We start from the raw sequence: 11,246 nt of genomic DNA, 5'->3' as shown, positions 1-11,246 counted from the left end.
TTTTCAAGCTCTGTAATGATTTATATGTCAGGAACTGAGATCAGATACTTATTACTACCCTAATTATACCAATTGCACTAATTAAATTAATTATTCTTATTGTTGCACTGAAAAACATCAAGTGTCGCCAAACGCTAGATGGCGTTGATAGTTTTTCTGTCGACCCTAGTGCCAGTTTCCACTCTTCATATAAGTTACCCATACTCTTTGATGTGAAAAGTTTTTAGGGCAGCATTCTGTATCAGTGGCCTGTGAAGGCTCCAACAGCGCAACAGGGCCTGCACTATAAGTTAAATCGTCTTTCTTTATAGTATTTTCTTGTTGAATACAAGTTGCTTCATTTTTCTCTCCATTCTTCCGACACGTTTTCCCCTTCTCTAGTCCCTCTTCTCTTTTCTTCGTAAATATGTTGAGATTTACTTAGACGGTTCCTCGATTTCAAACTTCTTTGCAAAAAAAGACACAAACATTTCATCTAGTGGACATAGATGCCGTCTTTTGCATTATTCCAATATTTTTCAACTTTCTATTTTTAGCTACACCACGCTCAGACTGTGTCCTGGAAACAAGTCCTCTGAGAAACAGTATGAACATAACCACGCACTAGTTCAAATTGTGACAGGGACTTTGCATTGAAAATAGAGCAGAATGCAGATAAAGTAGAATGAGCGCAACTAATTATAGTTTGTCCTTACATTACTCAACTAGCTATCTTTCAACTCCATTGTCAAGATACTCTCGGAATTATGGAATTTCACCGCGATCATGTAATTTGTCGCGACAATGTGATTCATCTAATTACAGTTCTTATAGCAGTCAATGTCCTGAGACTAGGGTTCCGAGGGTGCTCACAAATTCTGGATACGATTGTGTCTCCTCTAGATCATATTCAGGTATCTATAGCAGTCAGAATTGCCCTTTAGCTAATGGATCAAACAACCGAAGCACTACTCTTTACAAAAATATTGATAATCCAACGGATTATGTTAATAACAAATATCGTGCTAGTAGTGTAGGAAGTGACTTTCGCAGTTTGACAACTAGTTGGAGAGATAGACATATTCCTGACTCTCATGAAACCTATAACTTTCATACCAGTTTAGCCTACATTTCTTGTAGGCTAATCTATGACACATTTTTGTGTGTATGGAACCCAACCGCCTATATAGCGACAGTGGTCGTTCTGGCGTCTCTTACGCTCGGGGGAAACTCTTCATTATTGCCCCCCCCCCCTGTCTCCCACAAAAGTTTCAGGACGAATTTTAAAAAAAATTCATTTAGTAACAAAATTGTTTTCAATTTATTGATAAATTTTGTTTTAATATTTTAATTTAATTATTTAATTACTATTACTAATTTTAATTTAATTATGTTAATTAATCATATTTAATTATTTTAATTTTCTAATTCAATTTATTAATTAATTAATAATTTATTAATTATTTTCGTTTATAAATTACACCGTTTAATTTATTTTAACAAAAAAAATTACAACATAAATATAACTGTTATAATATTTATTTTAAAGTTCACGCCCCTTAAATTTCTGCGCCCGGGGTAAGTGCCCCCTCTGTCCCTCCCTTTAAACTGCCACCGAATATCCACTGTACAATACTAGAAAAGGTATTGGGGGAGATAAAGGGTTTTTTTCCCTTTACAGCTAGTATTTGTATTTCGGATGTTCAAATAAGAGATGTTAATAGGCTAAGTCTAGGTGTAGAGGCTAAGAGAGAAAAATTATGTTGCCAAACAAATTTTGCCATTTATTTTTTTACTTGGGAATGATGAATCACTGACAAAGGTCTTATTTAAAGATTTCCGGGCCAAAACCTCCCTGGTCGAAAAAGTGTCCTAAGTCATTTGCCAAAACAGGAAATTACAACTCTATAAATTTATTAGAAAATTCTCTCTGCCAAGAAGAACAGGTTGCAATTTTTCCCAGGCATGTCTATGCCTGAGTTGTAGGAGACGTGTTTTTATCCTCTTCCTATCTTCGTGAATTGCCAAATTGTTTATTTTCCTCCTCTTTCTTTTTTTCGCAAAATCCAATGCGATCTGGTGTTTATTTACCTTTGAATCTGGCGCCCAAGTTAAAAATAAAATTTTACTGACTATAAATTGATTATTTGAATACTTATTTGGCCGAAAATATAATTATGAATTATTTTTCACTTGATAAAAACACTGTATAGGGCTTCATAAGCCCAAGCAAGGCCAACGCCCGCATGCATGTAATACAAGCATTTTAATTTATCAGAACCCAAAAATTAATGACATATTGGAAATATTTCTGAACGCCCAGAAAGAACCCAAAGTTGATCTCTCCTGTAACTTGATATGTCTCTGCGAAATGTGTTTGCTGACAGAAGCCAAATATCATATCTAAAGTTAGCAAATGAAAGATGGTGCGGGTATACACAAAAGAATTCTACAGAGGGGGAGCCGGCTATCCCACCATTATCTCATAACAATCAGAAATCAAATAAAAAAACATTTTTTTTCCATCTTTCCATCTTTTTTAAATCCAAGTACTAGATTGGATTTAAAAAAGAAACTGAGTTTCTTTTTTAAACTTTAAATTCAGTATATAAAAAATTTTCTCTGACAGGGAATTGAACCCGGATCTCCTACCTGACAGTCAGGAACAGCGACCATTGTACCACAGACACTAAAAGAGTTATTATTTTGGCATCCAGTATCTATTTTTGACGCAAGCAAATACTCACAAAACTTGATATTTTGTTTTTGGAAAATAGGGAAGGAAGGATCAGATTGAGCTGAAATTTTGAGGATAAGCTCCCAGGCCCAAAGTCTGAAGCTATTTTTTGATCCTTGGCGCTTGGACTCTGGAAGCTGAGGAGCTAAAGTATCAAAGCTTTGATCCTGGAAGCTAGATCCGGTTTCAGCAAAGGTTTATATTTACCTTTGAATCTGGCGCCCAAGTTAAAAAGAAAATTATACTGACAATAAATTGATTATTCTTATACTTATTTGGTTGAAAATATAAATTTGAAATATTTTTCACTTAATAAAAACACTGTATAGGGCATCATAAGCCGAAGCAAGGCAAACGCCCGCATGCATGTAATACAAGCATTTTTAATTTATCAGAACCCAAAAATGAATGACATATTTGAAATATTTCTGAACGCACAGAAAGAACCCAAAGTTGATCCCTCCTGTAACTTGATATGTCTCTGCGAAGTGTGTTTATCGACAGAAGCCAAAAATCATATCGAAAGTTAGCAAATCACAGATGGTGCGGGTACACACAAAAGAATTCTACTAAGGGGGAGCCAGATTTCCCGGCATTATTTCGTAACAATCAAAAATCAAAGAAAAAACATTTTTTTTCAGCTGAAAGTAAGGAAGAACATCAAAACTTAAAACGAACAAAAATTAATACGTATATAAGGGGGGGGGGAGGGGTAGCGCCTTCCTTAATACCTCGCTGTTTGCGATGAAGTTTACCATTTCGCCCCAGTTCTTTAAAACTACTCGTAAAACACAAGAGCCGTTTAATTGGAATAATAACCCTTTCAAAATATTCTAGAAAAGTCAAAATTTAGCGTAAAGAAAGAGATATTGAGACAGGAGCAACCCCCCTCATACAGCACACCCAAGTATCAATTCATAAAAGCAAATATTAAGTTATTTTACCTTTGGTACAGCAAATTCTTCTTTCTTCTTTAAATAGCGATTTTTACTGGAGGCAAAGAAGAAAAAGCGCAAGGAACTCGCGAACTCGCAAAATCCCACGCGATTTGGTGTTTATGTAATAATATGTCTATGAGACCCAACACTGAATGAAATATTTTGATTATTTGTAACACCCAAAGTTGATCTTTCCTGTAACTTGATGTGTCTCTGTGAAATGCTTTTGCTGACAGAAGTCAAATCTCCCCTCCTGTAACTTGATATGATCTATCTTTGTTTGGGTTCTTGGGCGCTGGGCAACTGGTTTTGTGAAATAAAAAAGTCGAGTATAAAATATATTAAATACGGGTGAAGCATCAAATACAAGATATAGGGGTAAAGCATAAGATATATTAAATACGTAACCTAAGCTAGGTACCTCCCCCCCCCCACCTAAACCCCAGAAAACAACAGAGGGGAGGGGGGGGGTCTTTAGCATTAGCATTGCATTGAGAGATCAGTAACAAAAAATTATTAAAAAAGTATTTACAGGTAATAGTTAAATAATAAGGTTGTGGCCAGGGGCGTAATTTCAGAAAAGTCTTGGGGGAACTTCATAAAGTTTTTCCACGTCATTGCGGAAAATTATGCAGATTCCCTACAAAAAAATTAATTTTCTATTATATTTACAACTTAGAAACAGTGGCAGATTCAGGATTTCCGGGGGGGACTGACGCTCGGTTGTCAAATAAAATTATACTCTTGTCTCGAATACTTCTAGTTTTAGCCAAGGCCAGGGGCATTGCTAGGAATTTTTCTTTAGAGGGGGGGAGGGGGTGACGAAACTGTGCCGACAGAAATCGACATTGCACCTATGAATTTCTCAAAAAAAAGAAAAGAAAATAGGCATGGATCTTTTAAGGCTTCTCTTTAATAATAGCAAGCAAATGGTTTGAAAACAAAGATCTCTGCTGCGAAGGGGCGAAAACTTTGATAATATAACTGTAATAGTTTGCGTGAGCATTTTTCAATTCTGAAAATTTTTTGTTTTCCCTCCAAAATTGACCCCCTCCCCCTCTCCCCTGCCCTCAGAAATGGGGGAAGGAGGGGCCTCTGAACCTTCCCCTTGACGCAGATCCCGTTTATTTTCGATTCTGAGTATTTTTGGTTTTCCCTCCCAAATTGACCCCCCCCCTCCCCTGCCCGCAGTAATTGGGGAAGGAGGGGCGGCTGAGCCTTCCCCTTGAGGCAGATAACGCTTTATTTTTGATTCTGAGCTTTTGATTTTCCCTCCAAAATTTACCCCCCCCCCCCCCTCCCCTGCCCTCAGATATGGGGGAAGGAGGGGCAGCTGAGCCTTCCCCTTGAGGCAGATCACGCAGTATTTTCGATTCTCAGCATTTTGTTTTCCCTCCAAAATTGACCCCCCCCCCCCCTCCACTCAGAAACGGGAATAGAAGAGGTCTCCAAGCCTTCCTCTTGAATCAGACCATATTTATTTTTGATTGTTAGATTTATTTTTATTTTCAGTGTAATTTTATTTTGAACTTGGGCGCCAGATTCAAAGGCAAATACAAACCTGATCTGACACCGGATCTAACTTCCAAGATCAAAGCTTTGATATTTTAGTTTCTCAGTATCCAGAGTCCAAGCACCCTGGATCAAAAAAGAGCTTTAGACTCAAAAAACTAATTGAACCATCTTTTATAAAAAAAAAGAAACCAGCCTATCCACAATAATTCATACTTATATTTTGGTCCAAATAAGTCTTTAAATAATCAATTTATTGTCAGTGTAATTTTATTTTTAACTTGGGCGCCAGATTCAAAGGTCAATATAAACCTTTGCTTGCTTGGGCCTTTGGGCGTTGGCCTTGCTTGGGCTTATGATGCCCTATACAGTGTTTTTATCAAGTGAAAAATAATTCATACTTATATTTTGGTCCAAATAAGTATTCAAATAGTCAATTTATTGTCAGTATAATTTTATTTTTAACTTGGGCACCAGATTCAAAGGTAAATATAAACCTTTGCTGAAACCAGATCTAGCTTCCAGGATCAAAGCAACATTTACTTTAGCGCCCAAGAACCCATAGCGCCCACAGCTCCCAACTTGGAAGATAAATACAAGCACACCCAAGTATCAATTCATACAACCAAATATTAACTTATTTTACCTTTGGTACTGCAAATTCTTCTTTTTTATTTAAATAGCTATTTTTACTGGAGGCAAAGAAGAAAAAGCACAAGGTACTCGCGAACTCGCAAAATCCCATGCGATCTGGTGTTTATTTACCTTTGAATCTGGCGCTCAAGTTAAAAATAAAATGATACAGACAATAAATTGATTATTTGACTACTTATTCGGCCGACAATATAAGTATGACTTATTTTTCACTTAACAAAAACACTGTATAGGGCATCATAAGCCCAAGCAAGGCTAACGCCCTCATGCACGTAATACAAGCATTTTAAATATATCAGAAGGCAAAGAAGAAAATGCGCAAGGAACTCGCAAACTCGCAAAATCCCATGCGATTTGATGTTTATTTACCTTTGAATCTGGCGCCCAAGTTAAAAATAAAATTATACTGACAATAAATTGATTATTTGAATACTTATTTGGCCGAAAATATAAGCAAGAATTATTTTTACTTAACAAAAACACTGTATAGGGCATCATAAGCCCAAGCAAGGCTAACGCCTGCATGCATGTATTACAAGCATTTTTAATTTATCAGAACCCAAAAATGAATAACATTTGAAATATTTATGAACGCCCAGAAAGAACCCAAATTTGATCTCTCTTGTAACTTGATATGTCTCTACGAAATGTGTTTGCCGACTGAAGCCAAATATCATATCTAAAGTTAGCAAATCACAGATGGTGTGGGAGCCAACACTGAATGACGTATCTTGGATTTTGTAACACGCAAATTGCCTGTTTGTGAAATGCGTTTGCCGACAGAAGTCAAATCTCCCCTCCTGTAATTGAATATGATCTCTATTTGCCATATTCACCTTGACGACACAATGCACTTGCTGACATAAATTGAATATATTGTGAGTAGCAGAATTCTTTTATGTATGCCCGCAACATCTGTGATTTGCTAACTTTAGATATGATACTTTTTTAAATCACTATTTAAAGAAGAAATGGACTATAAATTGTGCTAAAAGTAATGCTAGTATTTATTTTTAAAGTTGGGAGATGTGGGTTCTGGGCGCTGAAGTATTAATGAATTTGGGTTCTTTGGGTGCTAGCGGGCGCTGGGCTTTAAAGTATCGTTGGTGTTGTCAACCAGGCAAGTCTGTAGAAACAAATTTGCTGGAGACTTTTGATATTATAACAGACCTGATTGATCAGGGCTTACTTGTGAATGTCTCATTACTTGGCCTTGCAAAAGTATTTGATGAAGTCCTACATCCACACTTGAACACAAATCTTATCTTGTGTGGAATGAATGCAGACCATTTGGGCTGGATCTCAGCTTTTCTTACAGATAGAACACAGAGGGAGGCTTTTTACTAATGAAGGAGAATCAATCCTCTCTGAGAGATATGGAGTCACCAGCAGTGTCCTGAAGGGTAGTGTCTTAGGACCTACCCTATTCAATATCTATATAAATGATATTTTTCAATTAACTACAAATCATCTAACTCTCTATGTAGACGACTCAAAATTGTTTGGTGCAGTCAATCATGTGTCACTACAAGTAGATCTTAACTGCATTCAAAAATAGGTAATAACATGGCACTTGAGCTTTAATATTGGCAAATGTAGTGTTATTCATTTTGGCAATTCCAACCCAGGTTTGAAGCATACCATGGTCAATCCAGCTGTAAATAACATTCAATAGCTGCAATTGGCGGATGAAGAAAGAGATCTTGGAATTATTGTTGACATCCAGTATAAATTATATTCTAACTGCAAAAAGACTGTCTCATGCAAAGTCTGTCCCAGCAATCTTAAAGAAAACTATGTCTTGTGGGTCTCTCTATGTTTTTGTAAGGTTTTACAAGGCCCTTGTCAGACCAGTACTTGATTTTGGAATGTGCATAGCATCACCAGGGTACAGGGATGATGTACAGCTTTTGGAAGGAGTGCAAAGGAGATCCACAAAGACAGTAGCTAAGAAAAGAGACAAGTCTTATGATGAATGTTTCAAGTAGCTGAAATTATCTACGCTGGTTTACTGACAACAAAGTGCTGATAGTCTCACAATATATAAGCTTACTTCATAATACCCGAAAGATATGTAATAGATTACATACCTTTTACAACTACAGGAAAGATATAATTAGCCTCATGCTAGGAAGTTTTATGTATAGGATCTCCTGTTCTTGCAGTTGCTTCTATTTTAGTAGAGTAGAATTCACAGGCAATTTTGAGAGCAGTTGTAGAAATCTTGAATCAAAATGGAACAACTTAGCCAAATGTTAATATTTTTATAGTGTTAGTTGATTCTGGACCTGGCAATTAATTGGCTTTCACCTAAAGCATTAAATAAAATTTACTTATATTTAATGTCTTGAATTACTAGTCATTGTTTGATCTTTTCTTCATTTACCCTTTCACCATTGCTTGGAAAGGGTCTTACTTCTATTTTAGTGGTGATTTTTATGGTTTGCTTTTTATTAATTTTAGTGATTGCTTTTTCTTATTATAGCACTGATGACAATTGAGCAGAGGTCTTGGCTGAAATATTTGTATTCAATTTTCACTTGTTGTATGTATCCTTATTTTTTCTTGTTTTTAAGTAGCTTTCTTGTTGTTCAAGGTTGGGGGAGGGGGTGTGGGATCTGTAAGTTTCAAGTACAGTGTTTTCAACAATGCTAATTCCATTGTTGTAGTTTTCATTTTGATCTGATGCCATTTTAAGAGTTTTTGGGTTATCTAAATTCCCATAGATATATTTTGTCATAAAATTTTACAATTAATATTAATTGAAATCATAGTTACCATTCCTGAATGAACTTTAAATGGTATTTTTTCCTCACTCAACATTTTTTTTTCAAAAAACTTGTTGTCTTACATCCATGTTTTTCTTATGTATAATCCTTTCTCTATAGCCTTCTTCTGTTTCTGTTATTATGGTATATTTATACAAGTTTTGCAAACTATGTGTATTTTCCTTCTAGGCTTGTTGATGATCATTGTGTTGTTGAGCCTAATGGTGGTGACTTGACTACTCCTCCTGCCAAATTTAGAGGTCAGCCTTTTTGTTTATTGGGAATTTGTAGTAAAGATAGACAGTTGAAAATAAGTCTGGATTTAGATTCCAAATTAACATAACTCCAGACAGTTATGTTACTTGGGGCAGTATGGGAGGTGCAAGTGTCTCTCACAGGAGGGGTAGGTGCCAGATCAGAACATCTGACTCTTGGCTTGTATTCTAAAATTGTTGGGAAATGGGTGTTTTATTAGTATTAATTTAAAAAAACTTTCCAACAAAATAATTTTTTCAAAGAAAAGTAAAGAACTCCATTAAACAAAAAATGAGCAAAAATAAAATCAAATAATCTACCAAGTGTGAAACTACCACAAATCAGCATCAAATAATAAATGAAACCCAAAACGAATAGAAATTACAATAAATAACCAAGTCAAACTCAAAACGAGTAGAAATTAACATAAGTTGGGCGTAAGACCACCATGCCTTCTCAAGCCCAGAACAAAATTTGCACTTTACTGAAAAAATACAAATGAATGTGCACTGTCAGTTCAATATACATAGACTGATATTTAGTATTCAAAATGTTAAAATTATTTGATTTATTAAAGTTATAAAAGTAAAAACATTTATATCTTTTTCAGTAAAGTGCAAATTTTGTTCTGGCCTTGGGAAGGCATAGGGGTTTTGTGCCCAACTTATGTTAATTTCTGCATGTTTTGAGTTTGACTCTGTTATTTATTGTAATTTCTGTTCGTTTTGGGTTTCATTTATTTATCTATGCTGATTTGTCGTAGTTTCACGCTTGGTAGATTATTCGATTTTATTTTTGCTCATTTTTTGTTTAATAAATTTATTTATTTTCTTTGAAAAACTTATTTTGTCGAAAAAGTTTTTTAAATTAATTTCTGAAAATAATACTTTAAAAAAAATACTTTAGAAAATAATACTTTAAATCTTTTCGTTTTTTAAGACTTTATAGTTTGGCCTGCTATTTGTATGCTGGAGAAAAATTTTCACTAATTTTTAACAAAATATAACCTTTTAAAAATCTGGACACTAATAGTGCTGTTTAATTTAGTTTCATACCTCCTTTAGTTGACCTGAAATGGAAAACTTGATACCATTCGCAAAAAAACCTGTTGAACAAAACAGATATCTCAAAATTTTGATTGGATGTGTTTGGGGGAATGATGCGCTTTGGGGGGGGGGTTAGTTGCCCTCCAATCACTTTCGACTATTAAAAAGGGTACTATCCCTTCGAATTTCCAATCGAATGAGCCTGTGTTTAAGTTTCTATGACTCTGCCTATAAAAACCTTAAGTCCCCCCAGTTCATAACTTAAAACCCTTGCCCTAAGGGTTGTGGGAGTGTTCTCCTCAAAAACATATTTTCTATCTGGAAATCCACTAGGCTGAACAAAATAGATATCTCAAAATTTGGATTGGATGTGTTTGGGGGACTGATATGCGTGGGGTGGGGGGGAGGCTAGTTGCCCTCCAATCACTTTTGACTATTGAAAAGGGCACTAGAACTCTCAATTTGCAATCGAATGAGCCCCTTTTGAAGTTTCTACCGACGATCCCTTCCATATAAAGTGCCCTGCTCTAAAGGAAAATAATAATACATAATACATTGTGCCAACATCGTTCTTATGTGCCCTCAGGGCATAACTTAAAACCCTTGCCCTGAGGGTTGTGGGGGAGTGTTCTCCTCAAAAACACTTTTTCTATCTGGAAATCAACTGCGCTGAACAAAATGGCAATCTCAAAATTTTGTTTGGATGTGTTTGAGGAAATGATGCGCGTGGGGGGGGGGCTAGTTGCCAGTCACTTTTGACTATTAAAAAGGGCACTAGCCACTCCAACTTCCAATCGAATGAGCCTTTTTCGAAGTTTCTATGACAACTCCTTTGATACGAAGTGCCTGACTGAACAAGAAGAGAAAACACAAAACACATTTTGCCCACATTGTTCTTAGGCAGTGCTTGTGTGCTGCCTATGATTATGAATATGGTGTGATTTATTCATGCAGGCATGACCGACTGTGAGTTTGTTATATTTGTATGTTGTTTTCTCTTTATTTGTGGGCATGACCCTTTTGTTTCGTGTGTGTCAAATATGCTATACTATAAACGTTTTCTATACTCTAAATAGACTGGAGATATCTTTAAGACTGGAAATATCTTGTCAGACTGGAGCAACTTATAGGTAATTATCATATTGCCTCTGCATCAACACTATGTCAGAGTTGGTGGCTTCAGGCTCTGCAGTTGATACCCATACTCTTTATCTTTGAGACTCTTTACGCATATAGTCGCCCATCTTTGAACAGATTTGAGAGCCATCTGGTCTATTTTATTAATTGGTGTGACAGTGCACATTCCATGCTCTAATCTAGGTCTCATTAGACTTTTGAGTTTAGTCACGGTTTCTGG

At 35.8% G+C, this 11,246-nt stretch overlaps 1 long non-coding RNA gene across 1 annotated transcript in view; it reads left to right on the top strand.

Moving 5' to 3' along the window:
• Positions 1 to 625: 625 nt before the first annotated feature.
• The window catches only part of LOC148956861 (uncharacterized), a 28,932-nt gene continuing 18,311 nt past the window's right edge, over positions 626 to 11,246 (top strand). The window contains exons 1-2 of the long non-coding RNA XR_016142402.1: positions 626 to 893; positions 8,778 to 8,848. This is a non-coding gene — a long non-coding RNA (uncharacterized LOC148956861). The remainder of the gene's footprint in view (positions 894 to 8,777; positions 8,849 to 11,246) is intronic.

Source organism: Artemia sp. Qi Xiang Cuo, chromosome 1 (genome assembly GCF_049724085.1).
Source record: "Artemia sp. Qi Xiang Cuo chromosome 1, ASM4972408v1, whole genome shotgun sequence".
Taxonomy (NCBI): Eukaryota; Metazoa; Arthropoda; class Branchiopoda; order Anostraca; family Artemiidae; genus Artemia; species Artemia sp. Qi Xiang Cuo.
The sequence above is the reverse complement of the archived record's forward strand: the minus strand, read 5'-3'. Positions and strand labels throughout refer to the sequence as shown.